This window comes from Chrysochloris asiatica, unplaced genomic scaffold, assembly GCF_000296735.1.
Source record: "Chrysochloris asiatica unplaced genomic scaffold, ChrAsi1.0 scaffold00146, whole genome shotgun sequence".
Lineage (NCBI taxonomy): Eukaryota > Metazoa > Chordata > Mammalia > Afrosoricida > Chrysochloridae > Chrysochloris > Chrysochloris asiatica.
This window is the reverse complement of record NW_006408664.1, coordinates 6553510-6560638: the sequence shown is the minus strand read 5'-3', so window position 1 is coordinate 6560638 and position 7129 is coordinate 6553510.

Genomic DNA, 7129 nt, shown 5'->3' with positions numbered 1-7129 from the left:
CACTCTCCACTGGAGTCCTCCGTGGCCACGCCACTGACTCTGGGCCCAGGAGTCCCCAGGTCTTCTCACACTGCTTGCCAACCAGGTCCCCAACTGGGTCCACAGAAGCCCACTGAACATTTTAAGGCTTAGCTTGCCGCTTCATTGCTGCTTTTACCCAGCTTCCCCCAATAGGTGATGTGTGTGGTCACTAATCAGGGCGCATATTTCCGTTGAGTCTTAGTCTTGGAAGGGGGTTTGCGTTGAGAGGACCCGACCTTGCCTTGATGTTTCCTAGGGAAGCCATTTGTTTGCTCTTGTAGTAACAGTCCATCTGCCTCTATTGTTTTGTATTTTTCCTATAGATCTTTCATTCAAGAAGTATCTTTTGTTCTTCTTGCCGCTCCAGGCTGGTCAGCTAGTCCTTTCAAGTGGAGATTTCTCATTTCTGGATATCTGGATGTGGTTCAGGTTTCTACCTATAGTTTTATGTATTGCAAAGGCTCTGCAGGAAGCCTCATTCACTGGGTACGCTGTAGCCCCATTTTAGGTATTCCAATCAGTTATAGGCAGAAGACGGACTTACAAGCCTTCTAGTGTGATGTTTCTGACTATTCCTTTCTCTCCCCCTCCAGTGTCTATATTATAATGCAAGGAAAACCAAGCTTCAAAAAACAGGCAAGCATCTTAACATGATTCCCCCCTCCCCCCATTCCAACCATGACTCAATCCCTGTATCTCAGAGCCCTGCAGTTACAAGGCTGTGCATATATTGTCCCTTATCTCTGTCCCATTTGGCCCATTCAAACATGCCCAATTGTTCTTCCATCTGCCTCATGAAAATACAACATTTTTGACAGATACAAATGTCTAGGAAAGTAACTGCAAGTTAGCGCTGAGGGTTGCCAAGAAATCTCCCTCCACCTCTGACATCATTGAAGGTGGAGCCTGATAGGAGTGGGCAGGAGCACATGGGAACACTCACCTTTTAAAAGTTCCTCCACTGCTTTAAAGTAACCCTGGATTCACAGCGGTCAAAGCACTTGGATACTAACAAAAAGATGGGTGATTTAAACCCTCCAGTCATTGAATTGGAGAAAATTTGGCAATTCACTTCCTTAAACATTTACAACTTTGAGAACCTTATAGGCCAGTTTGCTCTGTCCTATTGGGTCACTACTGAGTCAGTCAACTGTTTTGGTTTTGGTTTTCATTGGCTTTTGCCTCTGAAAAGCAGCATTTCCACAGACTGAGTAGGGGTCGTATCTTCCCAGCAGTGGTCTTTAGTTTGTCTTTGCTTAGCATCTGCAAGTGGGGGTGGAATAAAAATATTTGAATTCTATGGCAAGCAAAATTCAGGCAGGTGCTGCACAGCTGAGCTAGGAAGCTGAGACATGTTGAAGGTCAGAGCCCAAAATTTCTTGCCTGGTTTACTGTGAGGCAGAGGTACCTAATGGAACTCAGAGGTCACCTTCTTCACCAAGCTAGTCAGAAGAAATACCCGCAGACTGTACATCCCTTGTAGCATTTATCTTAGTCAGCATTGTTTTGTTTATGAACTTGTCTGTCTCTTAAAAGAACACACATTTTCTGAAAGCAAAATCCACATTTTCCCCTTCTGTTGGTAAGGGATGCTCATCAGATGTCTGATGGAATGAATTGAAGGAGGACAGACCATTAGAATGGGTTATGGTAATTTGGGCATCTACTGCTTCTACTCCTCCACCATGAGTTCTCTTTCCCTGTTTGGGGGTTTGTTTGGTTTTTTTGGTGTGTGTTGGGGAGGCACTTTTCTTCCTATCTCTTCGGAAATTTTTCTTGTAAAGTCTATCACCCTCAGGAGACTAAGTCGAAGGATTTATCATTCCAGGCCTCCTCAACCTAGATTATAAACTTCCTTAATTTGGGGACAGGGGAACACCTCATCCAATTGGGTTTTGTTGCCTTCCTCTTGAATCATTCATTCCCAATCTTCTTTGCCTTTTCCTCCTTTAATACAAGCTAACCAGTCACCCCCAAAATTGATATTAATTCATTTGACACAATATTTTATTGAGCATCTCTTATAACCAGGTATAATGTTCATGTACTTGGAGATATAACCAACTCATCTGACTTCAACTCTATCAGGATATGCTGGAAATGCAATGCTGCTAAGAAGACAGGACCCCACTGTGATAAAAGGGATTTCAGGAGGGTTTGGTATTCTAGCATTTCCAAACAGTAAACTTCCAGGTTCTCTGTTAATTGCCCTCCCCTTAACTAGTCATCCTCTCACTGCTATTATATATTGCTACCCACCTACATGTCATTTCTCTTGTAAAATGTGTCATCATCCAGTCCTTTTTTCCCTTTTTTCAGCTTAAATTCCATTTGAACAAATTCCACTGCACTGCAATTCTCTTTATAGGAAGTAAGCATGTTCCAAATCCCAAAACATTGTGGAAATGACCTTTTTCTCTGGTGACATTTCCTGATTCTCACCAAAAGACACTGCTTGCTTTGTAATTGTACAAACCACTTCCTCTGTAATTCATTCTCAATTCAGTACAACAGCTATTATGGAGACCTCCCATAGGAAAGTTGGTATGCAATAAACAAAGGCTAACACTGTTGAGTCTCTGTCTGATAGAAGCTCCCTCTTTGGCAGAGGGAATAAGACCAAGATTGGAGAAAGAAGGCAGTTCTTCTTTTGCTCAATGTATCTACCTTTCTCCAGAGTAGCTGCTCCCCACTGAATAGCCAAATTGCTCCTGAAAAGGATTTAAAAAAAAATTCTTGCTCCTTACAACTTAGTGTCCTGAAGCAGCCATGTGAACAGGATCCAGATACTTAAGCCTTCTGACTCTAAGACCTAGACCTCTGCTGCTGGCTTTAAAGTATAACCGTGAAGTCATGGAGGGAAGTCTATAAGGAAACATTAGAGGACCTCCCATTCACTTGATTTTGGGCCAACCTGAACTTTCCAGATATACATCCCTCAGGTAGCAGAACACCTTGAAAACTGGGTAGAGAAGAGAAGAGAAGAGAAGAGAAGAGAAAGAAACAAAGATGGAATCCACCAATATTCCAGGGTTCAGAAAGAGTGTCTCTAACTATTTCTCAAATGGCTTGAGTTTGGCAAATCACAAAATGCTCATTGCCAAGAACTTTTTCGCCTTAATTTTTTAAACCCATGTGAATTTCAAATGAAATTTGGTCCATATGTTCCTAATTCATTTACACTTAACTCATCACAAAGTTGTTGTGAAATAGCCATTTGATGTCCAAGAAGTTTTTAGAAGTCCTTTCCTACACTTTTTCTCCCTTGCCAAAGCTAAATACAATTCCAATTCAGAATATCTTTAAGTTGAATCTAAACTCAGAACTGAAAGAGGACTCTTGTCTTGATAAAACATGCTTGTCAGCGAGTAGATGATTTAAACCCCTGGGAAATAGAATTCCCTAAAACTCCTGAATCTTTCTCCAATTCAGGGTTTTCTTTTCTTTTTTCGAACTCATGCTCGATAAAAAGCAGAAATATTACTATATACACAGACATTACACCAAGTCCCATCTCAGTTACAACTGAAACCCAATCAAGACAAGCTGCCCTGATGTTTGCTAACAGACATTTCAGTTTCATGTCTTTAAGAGAGTTAGAGTTATACCCAGTTTAATGTGGAAATCTTTGAGTCACTTAACAACTTTGATCTCTCTGAATTCACCCACTAGTACCTAACATGCAAAGTAGTCTGACCATCAGCTACAGAAGGCTGGGACTAAAATAAGTATCCCTGTACCTCATACATAATATAATACTAATATAAGTCAAATTGAAACTGATGGAGTTTAGGAGGAAAAGGATGTGTTAGAACTATAGCTCCCAACTGGACTTTTGGTGTGGGCTTTGTGGTGTTAGTTTTGATGTCAAATATTAGAAAGGAGGAGGAAGGAAGTCAGGACAGGTCCTTCATGCTTGTTCAGGGCTCTGTACACAGGAGTGAATTCCAAAGCCTCAGGCATCCTGGGGAAACAGGCAGAGCTTGCCAGGTTGAAGAGGAAAGTGATGAGGGTGCAAGATAGGCACTTCTTAGCCAGGCATTCACTGAGACCCGAGTGCTACCTAGGCATCCTCATCTTCCTGCCAGTGTTTCAGCAGAACAAAGATGCTGCAGATCACAGGAGAGCAAGAGTAGGTTATAGAGAGGTGGGGAGAAGGGAGAAATCACTCTCAAACCATTCTTTTCTTCACCTCTAGTCTCTCTACGCCATCTTTTTCCCCCTTCTTATTCTCTAAGCATTTTAAAAACAATATTTGCATTTAATCATCTGAAAAAATATCCTTTATAGCAACCTCAGAGCTCTTTCAAAACCTTTTCATGAATCTAAACATAACTTGAACCATTTCAAACAACTCCCTCTTGGCTCAGTAGAGTTACCGTGTTTTTTCCCCTTATTTTAAATTGTGCAAACAATTAGACGTTTTGAAAACAGCATACATCAAGTAAAGCAAGTCAGGTTTTAATTACTTTAAAACATTTATAATCCCTGCTGTCAGAATCAGCCTTCTCCCCTCTGGGAACATAACGTTCTAGCAATGTTGTGATATCTTTCTGGTTTGACCTAAATATATATTTACTTAATTGAGTCAGTACAAGGCCTGATAGGTCAAAAATTAGGCATGAGTGGATAAAGAGTAAATACCTACTACAAGATGCCAGAGTTAAGAGAAACTGTAAAATTAAATGCATCTTTAGAGGTTTATAACTAAGTTCACATTTGCATTTAAATACCAAATAATCTTCCAATTTTTATGCATAGTTTTCAGTCACTGTAACAAAAACATGATGTAGCACTCAAGCTGTGAGCACTGAGCTAGGTTTCCTTGCTTACATTCACAGCTGTAAACACAGTCTAATCCAAGCATGGAAGCAAATTTCACATTGTTTCCTGCATTCACCATGTTGAGAAACTAGAATTTCATTCTTTTCCTCATATTCTTTTTCTTCATGCATTGGTCCAAAGGTGTCTAAACTTTTTAGAATCAAGCTACTCTTCTGCCTATCAAAATTCCAACGTAGGTTTATACTCTCTCAATTTCAACTCACAGATGTCAAAAGTAAGATGTGGATAGGAAATAGTGCCAGGGTATTTATTAAAAGTTAATTATATACAAATGTCTCCACATTAGACCTATTTCTCACTTTATGTAGCTTCCCAATATTTAAACTCCAGCCATCTTTCCAGAGAGAGTTCAGTTCTTGCATCCTTCACTGGAATCACCCTATTCTCTCCAGGAAAAAATCTTCTCAGTAGAATTTTCAGATTCTCATACTTATCTAAAAGAAGGATGCTAGGTCACTGTAGAATCAGCACCAGACTGTGAACCATAAGGTCTGCAGTTCAAACCCATTAGCTGCTCCTCAGAAACCTTATACAGAATCGCTATGAGTTAGAACCAACTTGATAGCACTTAACAAAAACAAGTCACTATGTGGAGTACTGGGTGGCACAAATGGTCAACGTGCTTTGCTGATAACTGAAAAGTTGGAGGTTCAAGGCTACTCACAAGCACCTCTGAAGAAAAACCTGGCAATCTACTGAAGTATCAGTCATTGAAAGGAGCTCTGGTAGCAGTGGTTAAGAATTGGGCTGGTAACCTCAAGGTCAGCAGTTTGAAACTAACAGTTGTTCCATGGGAGAAAGATGAGGCTTTCTACTCTCATAAAGATTTACAGCCTCAGAAACCCTGTACAGGGTTGCTATGAGTCAGAACCAACTCCATGGCACTTAACAACATCAGTCATTGAAAGACCTTTTGAGCACAGTTTTATCTGACATACATGGGTGCTCTAAGTTAGAACCAAAGACAGCAACTGGTTTTGAATCAGCGCAATGACTGTGCTGTTGTTGATTGCCATCAGAGCAATCCTACATGACAGGCTAGAACTGCCAAAGCAGGCTTGTCTTCGTTGTGATCTTTATAGAAGCAGACCAGCAGTTCTTTTACCACAGAGCTGCTGGGTGGGTTCAAAGTGCCACACTTTACGTTAGTAACCACATAAGCACTTATCCTTTGTACCACTGAGATTCTTTGCCATGACTATAAATGTTATTAAAGAAATCGTCACTGAAGTATTAAGAGGAACGTTGAAAGAGGGTGTTCAAGAAAAGAGACAATGGAAAACAAAAAGAGAGAGGCAAACTAATGATGATAGGAGGAAATGGAAGAAAAGGAGAGAAAAATATTGAAAATAAATACTAGCAAACTTTTAAATGTTTCAAAAAGAAATAGGGCAAACAATGTGAATGGGGAGAGAAAACTAATTAAATTCAGAGAAACTTTGCCTGTGTAGAAATGTGAATTCCAAAAACAAATACTTAAATGCACATTTTTTGTTACTAACTAATAGCCACCTTGCATTAAAAAACTTTAAAACACGCATACATCCCTGACTTGCTGTTTTCCTAAATTAGAGAGTCATTGTTGTTGTTCTTAAGTGCCTTCTAGTCAGTTCTGACTCATAACAACTCTGTATAGGGTTTCCAAGGAACAGCTGGTGAATGTGAACTGCTGACATTGCAGTTCAAACTGACCTTTCCATCCAGTGCATTATCCCTCAGTGCCACACCAGGACTCCTAGTCATTGAGGGTGCAGAGATTTCCACTAACCTTCTGCATTCCCAGTCCATGTACACACACACTCACATGCACAAATATCAGTTAAAGGGCAGTCTCCCCCTGCTAGATGCCATCAGAGAAATCCATTAAGTCAGTAATTGCCACAATCACTAGATATCCCAAAAGTTTATAAACATCACATAGAATGTGCAAGTCTCCCAGCAGTGCCTTAAAGATGGGGAAAGCCAGGCAGCCGGGACCTACAGCCTTGGTTAAACTTTCACAAACATAATCTTTGCACAGCTTCCATTCAATAAGTTCTCAAGGACTCAGTCTTGGATATATATAAAATGCAAAAATCTCACCTGCTTTATTGCCACTCATTCCACCCAGATGTCATGCTATGTTTTGGTTATCTAGTGCTGCTAGAGTCCTGTTGTGGCACTATAGGATAAGCACTGGCCTGCTAACTACAAGGTCGTTGGTTGAAATTTAGCAGCCTATACGGGGTTGCTATGAGGTTGGAACTGACTCAGAGACACTTAG